Source organism: Liolophura sinensis, chromosome 3, assembly GCF_032854445.1.
Source record: "Liolophura sinensis isolate JHLJ2023 chromosome 3, CUHK_Ljap_v2, whole genome shotgun sequence".
In the NCBI taxonomy this organism is placed as follows: Eukaryota; Metazoa; Mollusca; class Polyplacophora; order Chitonida; family Chitonidae; genus Liolophura; species Liolophura sinensis.
In genome coordinates, this window is record NC_088297.1 from 26179053 (window position 1) to 26198636 (window position 19584).

At 42.6% G+C, this 19584-nt stretch overlaps 1 protein-coding gene across 4 annotated transcripts in view; it reads left to right on the forward strand.

The window, feature by feature from the left end:
- Positions 1-19584, forward strand: part of LOC135463629 (solute carrier organic anion transporter family member 4A1-like) — a 123325-nt gene that overhangs the window by 82018 nt on the left and 21723 nt on the right. The window lies entirely within an intron of this gene.

Here is a 19584-nt window from a genome sequence, read left to right on the forward strand (position 1 = left end):
GTGGATGCAGCAGTGGTCTGAAAAGGTGGATGAATTGATCAAACTTCACACAAACTGCTGAAGTGGTCCTATGAGGTGGATGCAGCAGTGGTCTGAAAAGGAGGATGAATTGATCAAACTTCACACAAACTGCTGAAGTGATCCTATGAGGTGGATGCAGCAGTGGTCTGAAAAGGAGGATGAATTGATCAGACTTCTCACAAACTGCTGAAGTCATCCTATGAGGTGGATGAATTGATCAAACTTCACACAAACTTCACACAAACTGCTGATGTGATCCTATGAGGTGGATGCAGCAGTGGTCTGAAAAGGAGGATGAATTGATCAGACTTCTCACAAACTGCTGAAGTCATCCTATGAGGTGGATGAATTAGTTAGAATCAAGCAAAATACTAAACTTACAGTGAAATACAGTATTTCCCTAGCAATTTTTCTTGAGGACAGCTTCCTTAGACACACTTGAAGTAGCAGGTAACTTATAACGCTGGGGGCTTGCATGTTGATAACCTTTTATGTCTTCATATTGGCAAAGAAAACAGTAAACTAAATTAAAACTGTCCATAGAAAAATTTATGAATTTATATTTTTTAAATTTTTTTTTAACTGAATAAAATTTGGAACTTTGGATTCTGCGTGGTGACTTTTTCTGACTGTATTGGGATTGGTGATGTCCCATGAGATTTTTGCCATTAGTACACAAAGACCTCTAGATTTCATCATTCTAAATGCATATGGATGTAGATCTATGAATGTCCTTTGCCGAATGGACCCGGAAATGAAGTATTTCAAGGAAAAAATATGGTTTTGACGACACCGATACCTTCCTGGTCAGGACAGACCACCGTACAGTCTGATGCTTGACACCGATACCTTCCTAGTCAGGACAGACCACCGTACAGTTTGATGCTTGACGACACCGATACCTTCCTGGTCAGGACAGACCACCGTACAGTCTGATGCTTGATGACACCGATACCTTCTAGGTCAGGACAGACCACCGTACAGTCTGATGCTTGACGTCACCGATACCTTCCTGGTCAGTACAGACCACCGTACAGTCTGATGCTTGACGTCACCGATACCTTCCTGGTCAGGACAGACCACCGTACAGTCTGATGCTTGACAACACCGATACCTTCCTGGTCAGGACAGACCCCCGTACAGTCTGATGCTTGATGACACCGATACCTTCCTGGTCAGGACAGACCACTGTACAGTCTGATGCTTGACAACACCGATACCATCCTGGTCAGGACAGACCACTGTACAGTCTGATGCTTGACAACACCGATACCTTCCTGGTCAGGACAGACCACTGTATAGTCTGATGCCTGACGACACTGATAACTTCCTGGTCAGGACAGACCACTGTACAGTCTGATGCTTGACAACACCGATACCTTCCTGGTCAGGACAGACCCCCGTACAGTCTGATGCTTGATGACACCGATACCTTCTAGGTCAGGACAGACCACCGTACAGTCTGATGCTTGATGACACCGATACCTTCCTGGTCAGGACAGACCCCCGTACAGTCTGATGCTTGATGACACCGATACCTTCCTGGTCAGGACAAACCACCGTACAGTCTGATGCTTGACGTCACCGATACCTTCCTGGTCAGTACAGACCACCGTACAGTCTGATGCTTGACGACACCGATACCTTCCTGGTCAGGACAGACCACCGTACAGTCTGATGCTTGATGACACCGATACCTTCCTGGTCAGGACAGACCACCGTACAGCCTGATGCTTGACGACACCGATACCTTCCTGGTCAGGACAGACCACCGTACAGTCTGATGCTTGACGACACCGATATCTTCCTGGTCAGGACAGACCCCTGTACAGCCTGATGCTTGATGACACCGATACCTTCCTGAAATTCATGTCATTGTAGAAAAATAACTTTAAAACTCACAAATTCGTAGATTTCTCGCGGGGGGCCTAATTTACTGTAAAACTCATTTGCACATCCTGTAACTACATATACATCATGGCAGGCTTTTTTTGATTCTTTTATTTGATTGATGTTTTACGCCGTACTCAATAATATTTCACTTATATGATGGCGGCCAATGTTATGGTGGGAGGAAACCCATGATCATCCGCAGGTTGCTGGCAGACTTTCCCACATACGACCAGAGAGGAAGCCAACAAGAGCTGAACTTGAACTCTTAGGACAGGCTGTACTACAGGTGTTTAATCTTTGTTAGTTATGTATAGTTAACATTGTAAAACAGGCCTTTTGTCAGTTATTGCTCAATATAATAATTGTCAATGTGCTGTAGGTCTTCAGATAGAATAAAAAGTCAAAAGTTCTATCTATAACACTAGCTGGCTCTAAACCAAGAAAATTTCTAAACCTTGTTAAGAAGCTTTGAGATTCTTGTCATCATAATGTCTACTGGTGTCATCAATGTTTGCTCTAAATTCAGATAAAAGGTGATATTAAATGGGTACGCCCTCTGCGGTGTTTACAGTGTATGTGTTGATTTTCTTAATTGGGAGGATATTTGCCAGCCAAGAGCTCAATACTGTTATCTGACTGTCCGAAGAAAGCAATTTATTTCTACACTAAACTCGTTGACAGTTGCATTGATGAAGACACCCATCTCTTATTAGCATCGAAATTGACTGGCGCTGGCTGAAGGCCACGATTGGCTGAAGTTAATCCGGTCATCTCCAATCAGTGATGTGTATGGTAATTAGGCTGATGCGATCTTAGAGGGAAAGGTCACAGCTGGGGAGTGGAGGCGAGATTTGATAAGGTCATGACAGCAGCCTTATTGATTGGCTAGATTGGAATAATAGTCAGAGGTTCCTGGACAGACTTCTGTTCTTGAGATCACCTGAAATGGTCAAAGCTGTTTGCTTTGAGAACATCAACAAATGAACACTATCTGTCTGTCTTTGTATATGTATTATGAAACAAAGACTACATGAGCACATCTGCTATCATTTAGGTAACAATGTGCTCTGAATAAAAGATATATGTACAGATTGCCAGACTGATTTGGATGGTTATATCTCCTGTTCCTGTGTGATGGTAATAGAAATACGAGCTATAACCAGACTGTATTCTGTGCTGTGTGTTATACTGTTGAGACATTATCTTGATGCATAGCTAAAGCAAGTCTTTGGTGGCCCAGTACTGTTGGGTGTGTCTTACTGAAGATGACTATGACTAGTGGTTGACCAGTGAGATGAGACCAGTGAATGGACGGGTCTGGTTTAGCCCGGCCAGGGGTAACACTATATTAGGGGCACATAGTACAGCATGAGGGCCAACGAGCTGTGCCAACCTTTGTGTCATCTCAGAAACATCAGAACAATTATATTTGAGCAGTGTTGAGCATCAGATAAATGCAGCTATATTCGACTTTACCTCAGCTGTATAGAAATTGTGTTGTTAATCGTAAGCTTTAATTTACTCCTGATCCAGGTCACGTTGAAGACATCTCAGGCACCATGGATGTACTTCCAATAGATATTACCCTGTTGATCTGCTTCCTTCTATTCCTGTCACCCCCCACCTTCTCTGCCCTCCCACCATTAACAAACACACATGCTTCCTTCCTGTGTGAAGCATTCTACCTACATTAGCCTTAAGACCAATCCCTCTGACATCATTGATCTAAAATGGGTTGGATTACAGAAGGCCCTTGCCCTAGCTACATCATGGACATGCACATGGTGGAGAAGGATTCTCTGTGTATTTCACATCACATTTGATTATAAGGCAAAAGTATGTTTTATAAAAGAGCTATCATTGTGAATATGTGTCATTTTTAGTAGACTCTGGGGAAGAGCAAATTGTATATATTTTTTACCATGTTGGTAAGTAAGGCTTAATTATTGGTATTATTTCTAGTCATAACAAAGTACGTTTAACGGTACTGTAACTTCCAGAAGGATAGCATGTTACACTCTCTTCCAAATAAACCTGAAAATACATTCAAATCCAAATCATTAAATCTCATAGAAATAGGCAAAATAAGTATGTTAACTTGGATAGAACTTGGTCACGTCAGCTGTACATATATAGTCCCTGCTCAACACCACTGGCTCATGTTCCATGAAAGGAACTCTGTAACACTTCATTCTCTACGTTATTTAGACGCCATGCTATCCAATATTCCATTGTCCCAATGATGGCAAGGAATGATTGGAGTCAAGTGTGAAAGTAGATCACTCCCATCTTGGTGACCCAGTGATTGGAAGCTGTCATCATTCACCATCATGATGATAACAAGTCCATAGTCTATTGTTGTCTGGAATTGAAATGGATCTTTCAGTGACAAACATGGTATTTGAATTTCTTGTTCTCTGTTTGAATGGGATGTAGGATTTAGTGATCTGGACAAATTGCTTCACTTCTAGGAGTTTGATAAACTTGGTGACATGGAGATGGCATCCAATTGACTCCACTAAACTACTGGGGCTTGTGAAAATCAAGAGATCAAAACCTGGAAGTGGCAGCCATTTTGTAGTTTATACAGCTGCTGTATATAATGACAGGACCAGATTACTTTATAAACAGTCCTTAAAGAGAAAAGCTGTGAAGACTTTGTACACCATTTCACATGTGTACATTTTGTTCATCATCTGTGGAGCCCTTGTTTGACTGGTAATAGAGTAGTGTGGAAATAAGCAATCCAGATGTGTTTTATTTATTTGATTGGTGTTTTATGCGGTACTCAAGAATATGTCACTTTATATATGATGGCAGCCCACAGTGACCGCCCACGATCATTGACAGGCTGCTTGCAAACCTTCCAAAGCACAGCCGAAGACAAAGCCAGCATGGAGTGGGCTTGAACTCACAGCGACTGCATTGGTGAGAGGCTTCTGGGTCATGGCACCATGTTTGTGTGCTAACCACCTCAGCCACGAAGGTCCCCAGTCCATGTATGTGTATTTGTGAAGAGAGCGGAGTGGGGTTAAACTGAAGCGAAGTCACATGATGAATGGGATTAATACAGATCTGAGGGAAGGGATTTATAGATTCGCCAACTGTCGTTATTGTAGGGCCTTGGCGCCAACAGTGGCTAATATGACATAGAAGTTAGTCATTAAACGTGGAAAAGTGTTTCAGTGTTTTGCTGAAGGTTGATGGTTTCCCCCACCCATCCAACTAACCGCTGTTAAGTTTATTTATTTATTTATTTGATTGGAGGGGCCTCCGTGGCTCAGTCGGTTAGGGCGCTAGCGCAGCGTAATGACCCAGGAGCCTCTCACCAATGCGGTCGCTATGAGTTCAAGTCCAGCTCATGCTGGCTTCCTCTCCGGCCGTATGTGGGAAGGTCTGCCAGCAACCTGCGGATGGTTGTGGGTTTCCCCCGGGCTGTGCCCGGTTTCTACCCACCATAATGCTGGCCGCCGTCGTATAAGTGAAATATTCTTGAGTACGGCATAAAACACCAATCAAATAAATAAATAAATCTGATTGGTGTTTTACGCCGTACTCAAGAATATTTCACTTACAGGACGGCAGCCAGCATTATCGTGGGAGAAAACCGGGCACAGCCCGGGGGAAACCCACGACCATCCGCAGGTTGCTGGCAGACCTTCCCACTTACGACCGGAGAGGAAGCCAGCATGAGCTGGACTTGAACTCACAGCGACCGCACCGCTGTTAAGTGAAAAGTATGGTGCCAATACTCAAATAAACAAGTTTGTGTCAATGCACATCCAGACAGCCATGTTTTAGTGGACTCTTATGCAAGGCCAGTTGCTTTGACGTGGCTCGTTTTGAGTATTTTGTGTTGTGAGTATGAGGGCCCAGTCGGTTTGATTTACTGGATTTCGGGCCATATCCCACTTACATAATGGACATTCCCATAATTTTACTACAACTTTCTGTTGTTTATCTCATGTGTGATGAAAGCTGGTCAACATCCTCCTTTATATTTATGGATCCAAATTGTTGGCACAGGCTTTAATAGTTATAAAGTGATCCTGGGATCCTTGGTGCTGTGCCATTGTACATACTGTATATTGTTGTTGTGGATAAAGCTGCCTATGACCTAATTCGTAGTTAATCCAGATCAGCTGGTTTATGTGATTGGTAATCTGTAAACCTTTTCCACCCTTTAGGGTCGCTGGAAGCTGTAATCCGCACTGATCGTTTTATTAGAGTTAATAACTGGTCATTGTGGTCAATTAACACAATGATGAATTCGGACTTAGGAAGAGAAGAGAGTGGTAGCTGAAAACGAGAGAGCTGGATGGTGAGGTGGGAGGTGGGGATAGGGTAGTTAGGAAGAGAAGAGAGTGGTAGCTGAAGACAAGAGAGCTGGATGGTGAGGTGGGAGGTGGGATAGGGCAGTTAGGAAGAGAAGAGAGTGGTAGCTGAAAACGAGAGAGCTGGATGGTGAGGTGGGAGGTGGGATAGGGCAGTTAGGAAGAGAAGAGAGTGGTAGCTGAGAACGAGAGAGCTGGATGGTGAGGTGGGATAGGGCAGTTAGGAAGAGAAGAGAGTGGTAGCTGAGACAGAGAGAGCTGGATGGCGAGTTAGGAGGCAGGATAGGGCAGTTAGAAAGAGAAGAGAGTGGTAGCTGAAAACGATAGAGAGCTGGATGGTGAGTTGGGAGGTGGTATGGGGCAGTTAGGAAGAGAAGAGAGTGGTAGCTGAAAACGAGAGAGCTGGATGGTGAGGTGGGAGGTGGGATAGGGCAGTTAGGAAGAGAAGAGAGTGGTAGCTGAAAACGAGAGAGCTGGATGGTGAGCTGGCAGGTGGGATAGGGCAGTTAGGAAGAGAAGAGAGTGGTAGCTGAAAACGAGAGAGCTGGATGGTGAGCTGGCAGGTGGGATAGGGCAGTTAGGAAGAGAAGAGAGTGGTAGCTGAAAATGAGATAGCTGGATGGTGAGCTGGCAGGTGGGATAGGGCAGTTAGGAAGAGAAGAGAGTGGTAGCTGAAAACGAGAGAGCTGGATGGTGAGTTAGGAGGTGGTATGGGGCAGTTAGGATGAGAAGAGAGTGATAGCTGAAAACGAGAGAGCTGGATGGCGAGTTAGGAGGTGGTATGGGGCAGTTAGGATGAGAAGAGAGTGATAGCTGAAAACGAGAGAGCTGGATGGCGAGTTAGGAGGTGGTATGGGGCAGTTAGGATGAGAAGAGAGTGATAGCTGAAAACGAGAGAGCTGGATGGCGAGTTAGGAGGTGGGATAGGAGGAAGAGAGTGGTGGCTGAAAACGAGAGAGCTGGATGGCGAGCTGGGAGGCGGTATAGGGCACTTAGGGAGAGAAGAGAGTGGTAGCTGAAAACGAGAGAGCTGCTGGATGGTGAGCTGGGAGGTGGGATAGGGCAGTTAGGAAGAGAAGAGAGTGGTAGCTGAAAACGAGAGAGCTGGATGGCGAGCTGGGAGGTGGGATAGGACAGTTAGGAAGAGAAGAGAGTGGTAGCTGAGAACGAGAGAGCTGGATGGTGAGGTGGGAGGCAGGATAGGGCAGTTAGGGAGAGAAGAGAGTGGTAGCTGAAAACGAGAGAGCTGGATGGTGAGCTGGCAGGTGGTATGGGGCAGTTAGAAATAGAAGAGAGTGGTAGCTGAAAACGAGAGAGCTGGATGGCGAGCTGGGAGGTGGGATAGGACAGTTAGGAAGAGAAGAGAGTGGTAGCTGAGAACGAGAGAGCTGGATGGTGAGGTGGGAGGCAGGATAGGGCAGTTAGGGAGAGAAGAGAGTGGTAGCTGAAAACGAGAGAGCTGCTGGATGGTGAGCTGGGAGGTGGTATGGGGCAGTTAGAAAGAGAAGAGAGTGGTAGCTGAGAACGAGAGAGCTGGATGGTGAGGTGGGAGGCAGGATAGGGCAGTTAGAAAGAGAAGAGAGTGGTAGCTGAAAACGAGAGAGCTGGATGCTGAGTTAGGAGGTGAGATAGGGCAGTTAGGAAGAGTTGTCTATTGTTGTCTGCTTTCTATCAAAGTCTTGAGCTGTCTTGTCAAAACTTTGTCAGAACATACAGGTTACATGTATATTGCCATGGTTAGTCTTGTGCTGGGATTACAAAGTGATCTTACACTTAAATCAAAATTTCATTCATTAAACTTGATATGTTATTTTCCATTACTTTAGCTGAAATTTGTTTTACAGTACGTCACCCAGAATTTATGTTGTTAAGCAATATTTTGACCATGTTACTTAAGAAATAACAATTTTAAAGTGATTTGAAATTTGGTTTGAGTCTTAAGATGGCTTTGTGATCCGGTGGACTCTGTAGTCTGTAAATGTAACCCTGTGGTCAAATAAAACATGGTAGGGATCAGCCAATCAGAATTAATCTTTGCTTTGTCTCTGCACCATGGAAATGATAAACTGAACAAATGAACTGAGTCATTAAATGACAGACTGAACGATTATGACATAACGTGGGTAATATTTCAACCAGATCATTAAGATTCAGTGACGCACAGTTGGTAACAAAAATTCACTTCTGTACGTAGGAAGGCCTGCCAACAAACTGCAGATGGTCATGGGTTTCCCCTGGGCTTTGCCCAGTTTCCTCCCACGATAATGCCGGCCACAGTTCTATTTGTGAAATATTCTGGAGGACGTTGTAAATGAATAAATATATAAAAAACATTTTTATTCAGTTGGTACATAGAGTTGATACAAAGAATCTGGAGCAGTACTGACTTAGGGTGAAGACAATATCTGTACACATAAAACCATCCACATATCCTGCGTAGAAAATGTAGACCCCCAAGTGTATTAAATTGAAATTAAAACTGGTATTTAATTTATGTGACACATATGTAAGCGCCAGATCTAGGAAGTGGATCAAGGTCGCTTCTGAGAAGACCTGGGGGAAGGGAATTTCTCAGAAGAAAGGCTCGCAAAGAGCAAACACTGCATCAGCCCGGAGGGGGTAATGTGGATAGAAACTCATCTCTCTATATCAAACAAATCGCAAAAGTCGTGAGGAAGGCAGAGAGTTGTGAAAGCAGGAATTAGCCTCAAATGGGATCCTGATTCCTTTGTCGTGTTTGTTGTAGTTAGTCGTAGGCCTGGCCATACAGCTGTTCTCTGGTTACAAAGGGATCCTAGTCAATATTGCCCAGGTTATCCATCAGCCTCAGACAACATAAGCTCCTGTCAGGCAACCTTTGTTTGGTCAGTTAGAGACGTAGGCCAGAACAATGTTAACTCCATGTTTAACATTTACACATATCTGGTCTTATCTCTCCGTTGTATCCTATAAATGCCTGGAAATTTCTACCTTGATTTGTTTCTGTGGAGTTTTCCGTTTTCTTCTTTTACCTCATTTGTGGTGACCTTAGCTGACCTACATTGACATTAACTAGCTGAGTTATGTCCCTTGTTATTCGCGCTTCAGGGACATCTCGATGTTCACCAGATTTTATTTCTTTTGTAATTTTTTGGGCACTTACAACATCTGACGACAAAGAAAAAAGATGGCTTTATTTTTATTGAGGTCTGTGAGGAGTTTCTCAGAGTTTGCTGTTTGTTAGACCAAGTTAGTTTGGTCTGAGTGTTATAGTCCCTCATCTGGCAGTTGTCCAGCATGTCCAGTCTAACAGGTCAATTCCAGAATTCTCAGACCCCAGGATGGACATTGAGTTTGAGTGTAAGGCTGCGTAAAGAGACGGGAAATGCTGCTATAAATTCTTCATATGTTAGCTGTCGATTATGAAAATGGAGAAAAGATGGAGGGCAAATGTGCTGGCTCTGTTAGCACTAACCTTTAGTTGTTCAGCATTGTTTGTGGAAATGACAGTTGTCCGATTAGGTATTGATCATTTCGCCCCCCAGCCTGTATTATATTATTTAGTCTAGACTAATGGGATTTGTAGAATCGCAGCCATTTCTTTGCCCCCATTATTTATGGGATGTCTTTGTTTGTTCAGGACTGGCTGTATTTGACTGGAAATTCCGTCCGTGTTAACTAGGGTATTCATTCTACTATATTCTGTTGATGTAACAGATGTTTTGAGGTTTGGACAGTAGAACACAATCATATCCTAGTGGAGCAAAAGTAATATGTAATTCCCTTCATTTGCTCCTAAAACCAGTTTTTCTTTTGTGAGATTCAGCACTGTCTTTGTTGCCGTATGGTTATGATGGGTTTGAATTACAGCACAGATTTGTCCGAGACATTGAGTAAAAAAAAAAATGAAGTATTTTTGAGAAAGTTTTTGGACAGCTAATTTATGTATGGAAAAGTTACATGGATTTGCTGTGTGTTGGTTTGTTTTATAAACAGGCGAACCCATCACCCCCTTAAATGCCGACTAAGATCAGTGTGGTTCTTTTCCAAAAAATGTTTAAATAAAATTATGCTTGTAATTGTATTTGTATTTAAGCAAATCTGAACCGGATTCTATATTCCTTAGTTGAACAAATAAACCTGGGATTCTACAAGATGTAAACATTTATTTACACAGTACGTTTCTACTGGTGATTGCTACAAGTCATAATAAGTGTAAAGTATCATTTAAGTTGGGGACAAAAAACTATTCAGCTAAATACAAAATGCATTTTTTTTTTCCTAAGGTTGAAATAATTAAACAAATGTTGTAAATGAAGTGTGATGGAAAGTTATTTTGTAATTAATTTTTTAAGGAGTTGAAATGGTCTAAATGGTGGAAGGCTCAACTGGATGCTAACACATTCAGCCAAAAAAAACAGAATCCCCACTGATTGTAAAACTACTGAGGCAAAACAACCCCCGGAACGACCTCCCAGTGGGTTGCTGTAAACTGATGTTTGTCGCCTGTATACTGGAAATGTTACATCCCAGCCAGCTTATTTTACTGCTACATTGTTAGTTATTTTTGCTATTTGTTTTGATCAGGCCAATTTGGCTGTATCTGCTGCTGTAATGCCGACCTTCTCAATTTCCTCAAACTCCAAATACCAAACAAATGCCTGCCAGATAAGCTGTTTTGCTCCTCGCATAGTTGGTCTTGCCGGGATGACTCCTGCCTCGTTTTTCCTCTCAGGCTAGGTAACTTTTGTCTGAACAAATAAATAACGCAGACAGGCCAAAAATGTGCTACAATAAAGGAGAGACTTACAGACTCCAGTGTTTCTTTACTGTCAAAATCATCTCTAAAAACCCCTGATGGTGGATAGCTGGTGTAAAGCTGGAACTTGTTAGGCTAAAGGTCTGCCTGCTCTTTTGTGCTTGGAGGTGAAATGTTTGAAGTGCTTGAAATGACAGCCACTTTATAGAGAGAGACAGAGACAGAGACAGAGGGAGACAGAGAGAGAGAGAGAGAGAGAGAGAGAGAGAGAGAGAGAGAGAAAGAGAGAGAGAGAGGGGCATTCTGGGATATACCACTGGGAGTGGATGTTTTTGTGCATTACAGCTTTGCTACTGCAGGCTTTTAATCATCTTCGTTCTTAATTGAAGGTCTCTAGTTTTGTTATCTCCCTTGTGGCATATTGATGTCGAGTTAGAAGTGACACAGGCAAGCTGGTCATTGGGTACAGCTCCTGGATAGGGTTCAGAGTTAAACCTGGTAATGGAGAGGTGTGAAAAACTTGTAGTCAGTAAAACTGGGCAACAGAAAACGGCTTGTGTTGTATACTACAGACATGAATCAAGTTCTTTGTCCTGATGATGTCCTCACGGGTAGCTTTCTTCAAAGATGTTTCCAGAAATTAGCAAATCATGGTTTCCCTCAAAGTGGAAAGAAAAAATGAAAGACCATTGAGTACCGCTTTCAAAACCACCTTTACTGAGTTTGCTTTACAGAATAAAACGCTGTCAAATGTTCCAATTTTTGGTAGGCTGTATAATTGAACACTTCATGTATCAGTGAGTTTTTTTGTTTTTTTTTTTTCATTTCATTCCAAACACTATATTTAATGTTGGACACAGAAAAAGCTTGTTTTCTTTTTGTTTTCTTGGTAGAAGTGCTTTCCCAGGTGAATATTTAGACGAATCATATCAGCTTCACAAGTTTTTTCATTTCATTGAATGACGTATGAATCCCTGGGGTTTAATGCCGTACTTAACAATTTTTCAGTCACACGATGACGAGGAGTCATTAGGTGTGTGTACATATACGCTCTCTTCTTATGAAAGGGCGAGTCTATGCTGCCAACCTGCTGCGGCCATTGAAGTATCATGATGGAGACATCAGCCATGACAACCCCACCCAGTCACGTTAGTAGTAATTAATAGTAATTAGAGTGACCACATGCAGCCAAGTGACTTTCTGCTTTTTGATGTATTCATGTTTGCCATTTTTGGTATAAAAAATTAAGCTGTGGGCAACAAAATGTCATATTATGAAGAAAAGTTAATGGGAGTTACTAAGGCAGTAGTACATGTACTGGCTGATGGACAGACAGTCTTTGTGAATGGGAGGAAATGTTCATTTCCCTCCACACAGCTGTACATCTTTGGCACCATGCCAGCCAGGTGTCATCTTGTGGAAATGAACAACCTCGTCTTGCTGATAGCTCAGGTGAAATCCACACCTGCGCAGGTGGTTGCAATTCCGGGCAAAATGAGACGTTTTACTGATTAATGCTGACTTTGAAAGATTGTTTGAAAGTTGGACATATGTATTGTAGACTACTGAGTTAAGTTTGAGATGATATGGTATATAAGTCTACAAGTATAATATATAACCCAGTGGATAGAGTGACCACCTTGTACCAGGAAAATAAAATGCTCTTCTGAGCTGGCTCTTTTTATACCTAAAAAGCTCCCATTAGTCACTATTGGCATTGACAAGTGAGGGCACTTGTCCCACTGTTTTGATTGCAAATTCCTGCACCAATAAACTGTCACATTAAATTCCAGTCAAAATATTTCTTGAAACTGAATATGCATTTTGGTGAAAACCATTGAGTTTTTTGTCTGGTTAGTATGATTTTGATCTAAAATTTTTTTGGAGGTGAGAATGTGTGGATTATGTGCAAGTTTATGCATTTGTGGGACATTATGATTTCAAAAAATTTTGTCTGATAATTTGCATAAGGCTGTGGAAACCATGATAATTTTGTGATCATCTTATTTTACTGTCTCTGCTGTATTTTACTGTCTCTGCTGTTTTCTTTGGCAATTTGTTAAAAATATAGGTCAATGCTTCTGGTTGTATATGTAATGTTTTCAACAACTGTCGAGGTGAATAAACACAAATGCTGTTGTCAAGGTCAGGAAAGGTCGACAATATTGGTATTTGGTAGGTTGTGTAAACAAAACAGTCTGCACTTGTGTTGGGACATGGAGAGATTTTAACTGTGCCATCTGGATTGTGTACAGTTTTGCAGACATAAAAACCCCCTAACAGTATTCCCACCCTACTTAGTGGTTTGTGCTGGGACAGAATTCTTGATGAGAGCAATTTAATAAAGGTTGAAATGCTAAACCTAGTGTGTGCTTTTTAAGGAGAGGCTCTGAATAACCTTGTCTAAGACAGTGGCAGAAAGGTTGGAAGAAAGGCTGTGAGCGATGAGAGAACGTCAGGGTACTGAACAGAGAGACGGAAATCAATCCAGTGGCTCTTCCAAATTAAAGAAAAAATGGCTACACTTTAGTTAAGATTTCTCCCAAGGGACATCCCAGTAGAAAATCGTTGAAAATGGTTGGGTAATTTTTTTGCTATTTTGCACTTCATCAGCACAAAGCATTTTACAAGAAATTAAATGGTATTGCCATAAATACCTCTCATTTATTTCTGTTATTTGAAAGGTGCCAATTCAACATCTATGTGTGTTGAAACTATTTTGTCTTTGTTTAAAATCTTTACCTAAAATCAATTAAATATATGTAAGATAATTATAATTTTATAATTTTATTTTGTTTAGGTTTCTTCATTTGTTGGTTCTTTTCTATAGCATATGACACAAGTTGTTTTTTATTGTTGTTTGTTTGAAAGTCAGTTTTGATGTGCCATTCTTCTTTTTTGGCTTTTCACCATTCAAGCCATCCTGTTAACATGGTGTAAGAAAAAGGCTTTGAACTTACATGTTGTGGCAGGGAACTGATATAAAACTTGTATCTGTTGGCAGTATCATATTTTTACGATCCTTGGGGAATTCTTTTGGAGAGACTGACTGGCATTTATGGAAGTTTTCATGCCTGGGTTATGGCGAACAGCAGACATCCAGTCTGAGAAGGCCTAGACTTAAAAGACTTTATAACATTTACAGTTAGCAAACATCACCAAACTAATTACTAATAGGGGAAAAGTTTACCATAACTGCAATTTTAAACAGCAAGACTTTTTATCACTTTTATGTCAGGATCCATTAACAGTTAAAGCAATGTAAAGGTTGGTGTCGTAAAAAATGCTGCACGCATTAATTAATATTTGCATACATGTACATGTAAAGCACAGTGACACAAGGGGTGTTCCAGGGTTGATGCCCTGCTGGTATGGTACATGTAATTACTGTAGGTTCCAAAATGTGACACAAGAGGTGTTCAAGGGTTGATGCCCTGCTGGTATGGTACATGTAATTACTGTAGGTTACAAAATGTGACACAAGAGGTGTTCAAGGGTTGATGCCCTGCTGGTATGGTACATGTAATTACTGTAGGTTACAAAATGTGACACAAGGGGTGTTCCAGGGTTGATGCCCTGCTGGTATGGTACATGTAATTACTGTAGGTTACAAAACATGACACAAGAGGTGTTCCAGGGTTGATGCCCTGCTGGTATAGTACATGTAATTACTGTAGGTTGCAAAACGTGACACAAGAGGTGTTCCAGGGTTGATGCTCTGCTGGTGTGGTACATGTAATTACTGTAGGTTACAAAATGTGACACAAGAGGTGTTCAAGGGTTGATGCCCTGCTGGTATGGTACATGTAATTACTGTAGGTTACAAAATGTGACACAAGGGGTGTTCGAGGGTTGATGCCCTGCTGGTATGTTGCATGTAATTACTGTAGGTTACAAAACATGACACAAGAGGTGTTCCAGGGTTGATGCCCTGCTGGTATGGTACATGTAATTACTGTAGGTTGCAAAACGTGACACAAGAGGTGTTCCAGGGTTGATGCTCTGCTGGTATGGTACATGTAATTACTGTAGGTTACAAAACGTGACACAAGAGGTGTTCAAGGGTTGATGCTCTGCTGGTATGTTGCATGTAATTACTGTAGGTTACAAAATGTGACACAAGAGGTGTTCCAGGGTTGATGCCCTGCTGGTATGGTACAGGTAATTACTGTAGGTTACAAAATGTGACACAAGAGGTGTTCCAGGGTTGATGCCCTGCTGGTATGGTACAGGTAATTACTGTAGGTTACAAAATGTGACACAAGAGGTGTTCCAGGGTTGATGCTCTGCTGGTATGGTACAGGTAATTACTGTAGGTTACAAAATGTGACACAAGAGGTGTTCCAGGGTTGATGCTCTGCTGGTATGGTACATGTAATTACTGTAGGTTACAAAATGTGACACAAGAGGTGTTCCAGGGTTGATGCTCTGCTGGTATGGTACATGTAATTACTGTAGGTTACAAAATGTGACACAAGAGGTGTTCCAGGGTTGATGCCCTGCTGGTATGGTACATGTAATTACTGTAGGTTACAAAACATGACACAAGGGGTGTTCCAGGGTTGATGCTCTGCTGGTAAGGTACATGTAATTACTGTAGGTTACAAAATGTGACACGAGGTGTTCCAGGGTTGATGCTCTGCTGGTATGGTACATGTAATTACTGTAGGTTACAAAATGTGACACAAGAGGTGTTCCAGGGTTGATGCTCTGCAGGTGTGGTACATGTAATTACTGTAGGTTACAAAACATGACACAAGAGGTGTTCCAGGGTTGATGCCCTGCTGGTATGGTACATGTAATTACTGTAGGTTACACAATGTGACACAAGAGGTGTTCCAGGGTTGATGCTCTGCTGGTATGGTACATGTAATTACTGTAGGTTACAAAATGTGACACAAGGGGTGTTCCAGGGTTGATGCCCTGCTGGTGTGGTACATGTAATTACTGTAGGTTACAAAACGTGACACAAGGGGTGTTCGAGGGTTGATGCTCTGCTGGTATGGTACATGTAATTACTGTAGGTTACAAAATGTGACACAAGGGGTGTTCGAGGGTTGATGCCCTGCTGGTATGGTACATGTAATTACTGTAGGTTACAAAATGTGACACAAGGGGTGTTCGAGGGTTGATGCCCTGCTGGTGTTTCACTCACCTAGAACATATCTTGCGTCTTTCCAACATCATTGAAAACTGCTGACTGCTCTCTTTATTCCATATTATTCCGTCTTATTTTCATACTTTCTTAGTTCTTTGGTGGTATGGGTTATACATCATTTGGGGAACTGGCCTTGCGATTATTGACCAGGAATGTTCTTATTGGTTGATGGCTGGTATATGAATGTCTGTTTCAAAGCATAGATTCCTTCAGATGAGCTCTTTGATAGCCATTCTACCAAATCCATTTTTTCATAATCAAATTCTGATCTGTCAGGTGTTTGTTGGCTGCTGTTGTTTTTACTTCGGACAACATTTATGATTGGTTCACAATTTTATTAAGGTTGCTAGGCACTTCTTTGGTTTAATTGTAACCAGTTTTAGTATTTATGCAGGGTAGACAGCATACAGTCCTGTGCTGGTGTCAGGGTTGTGTTCCTGTTTGCCTGTTCATGATGCCTGACTGTCAGATGGAATGAAACGCGGAGAAGTACAGCCAAGGGACATTATTTATTTATTAGACTGGTGTTTACGCCTCAATATCCCATTTACACAAGAGAAGCCATCATTATGGTGGGAGGAAACCAGGCAGAGCCCGGGGTGAAATCCATGACCATCCACAGGTTGCAGACAGACAGACAGACCTTACGATGTATGACCATGACCATCCACAGGTTGCTGGCAGACCTTACAAAGTACACCCATGACCATCCACAAGTTGCTGGCAGATCTTACGACGTATAGCCATGACCATCCACAAGTTGCTGCCAGACCTTATGACGTACAGCCATGACCATCCACAGGTTGCTGGCTGACCTTACGACGTGCGGCCATGACCGTCCACGGGTTGCTGGCAGACCTTACGACGTACAGCCTTGACCATCTACAGGTTGCTGGCAGACCGTACAAAGTATAGCCATGACCATCCACAAGTTGCTGGCAGACCTTACAAAGTACAGCCATGACCATCCACAAGTTGCTGGCAGACCTTACAAAGTACAGCCATGACCATCCACAGGTTGCTGACAGACCTTACAAAATACAGCCATGACCATCCACAGGTTGCTGGCTGACCTTACAAAGTACAGCCATGACCATCCACAGGTTGCTGGCTGACCTTACAAAGTACAGCCATGACCATCCACAGGTTGCTGGCTGACCTTACAAAGTACAGCCATGACCATCCACAAGTTGCTGGCAGGCCTTACAAAGTACAGCCATGACCATCCACAAGTTGCTGGCAGACCTTACGACGTATAGCCATGACCATCCACAAGTTGCTGACAGACCTTACGACGTGCGGCCATGACCGTCCACGGGTTGCTGGCAGACCTTACGACGTACAGCCTTGACCATCTACAGGTTGCTGGCAGACCTTACAAAATACAGCCATGACCATCCACAGGTTGCTGACAGACCTTACAAAGTACAGCCATGACCATCCACAAGTTGCTGGCAGACCTTACAAAGTACAGCCATGACCATCCACAAGTTGCTGGCAGACCTTACAAAGTACAGCCATGACCATCCACAGGTTGCTGACAGACCTTACAAAATACAACCATGACCATCCACAGGTTGCTGACAGACCTTACAAAATACAGCCATGACCATCCAAAGGTTGCTGGCAGACCTTACAAAATACAGCCATGACCATCCAAAGGTTGCTGGCAGACCTTTACAACGTACAGCCATGACCATCCACAAGTTGCTGGCAGACCTTACGACGTATAGCCATGACCATCCACAAGTTTCTGACAGACCTTACGACGTGCGGCCATGACCGTCCACGGGTTGCTGGCAGACCTTACGACGTACAGCCTTGACCATCTACAGGTTGCTGACAGACCTTACAAAATACAGCCATGACCATCCACAGGTTGATGTCAGACCTTACAAAGTACAGCCATGACCATCCACAAGTTGCTGGCAGACCTTACAAAGTACAGCCATGACCATCCACAAGTTGCTGGCAGACCTTACAAAGTACAGCCATGACCATCCACAGGTTGCTGACAGACCTTACAAAATACAGCCATGACCATCCACAGGTTGCTGACAGACCTTACAAAATACAGCCATGACCATCCAAAGGTTGCTGGCAGACCTTTACAACGTACAGCCATGACCATCCACAAGTTGCTGACAGACCTTACGGTGTATGACCATGACCATCCACAAATTGCTGGCAGACCTTACAGTGTATGACCATGACCATCCACAGGTTGCTGGCAGACCTTACGATGTATGACCATGACCATCCACAAGTTGCTGACAGACCTTACAATGTATGACCATGACCATCCACAGGTTGCAGGCAGATCCTTTCGACGCACAGCCTTGACCATCCACAGGTTGCTGGCAGACCTTACGATGTATGACCATGACCATCCACAGGTTGCTGCAGACCTTTCGATGTACAGCCTTGACCATCCACAGGTTGCTGACAGACCTTACGACGTATGACCATGTCCATCCACAGGTTGCTGCCAGACCTTTCGACATACTGCCTTGACCATCCGCAGATTGCAGACAGACCTTACGATGTATGACCATGACCATCCACAGGTTGCTGGCAGACCTTTCGACATATGCCCATAACCATCTATAGCTGAGCTAATCGCCATCTAAGCTAAACTTTAAACATGCACAAGAAATTTAAAAAAGACAATCAAATGTCTTCAATTCTGCTATTGGAACTTTTGTGCAACATTTTCACGATAGATGCACCAGCGGTTTATAAGTAATGTGAAATTTTGTTTTTAAATCCTGGTTTTTAATAGTATTTTTGCATATTGCATTGATGTTTTCTTTGTGGTTGATTTTAGCATACATTTAAAAACAGACTTTTTGAAATAATAAACCTGTTTTAATTAAAAAAAAAGGCCTCACATTTAAGTTGTGAGACAAAAAATCAACCATGATTTATTGCAATTCATAAAGCGAGTCAAGAATTTTGATAACAAATAAATGTGCCTTGTTGCAGGGGTGACGACCCTTAAGGTCTGGTTTATTGGGCATATTGATGCTGTAATGTCAAAATGTAAGAGAGACATGCGGTACAAGGCTGCCAGAGCATCCAGAACACAGCAGCAGAAATCAATGCCTTAGGTAATAAAGCTGACATTGGAAGCTATTCTCCTTTCACTTTCTGAAGTTCTTGGCATCTGTTTGCATGAAGACACTTTGACAGTTGTGGTGTTGTCTAGAGTTACATACCCTGATGGAGCTCTCCTATCTGTGGGAACAGCTACAAATTCTCCATGGCCTGTTGTTTGACAAATGAGAGGGTTTGTACATTTGGGTGGGTGTCAGAAATAACAGGAAACAGAACAATGAGGAGTAATGTAACATTACCTCGCTCACTAGTTGAACTTCTCTGACAGAATCAGAAAAGGTCGCTTCCCTGTGGTTCCTGGGTAGATTTTCAGAAATAACAAG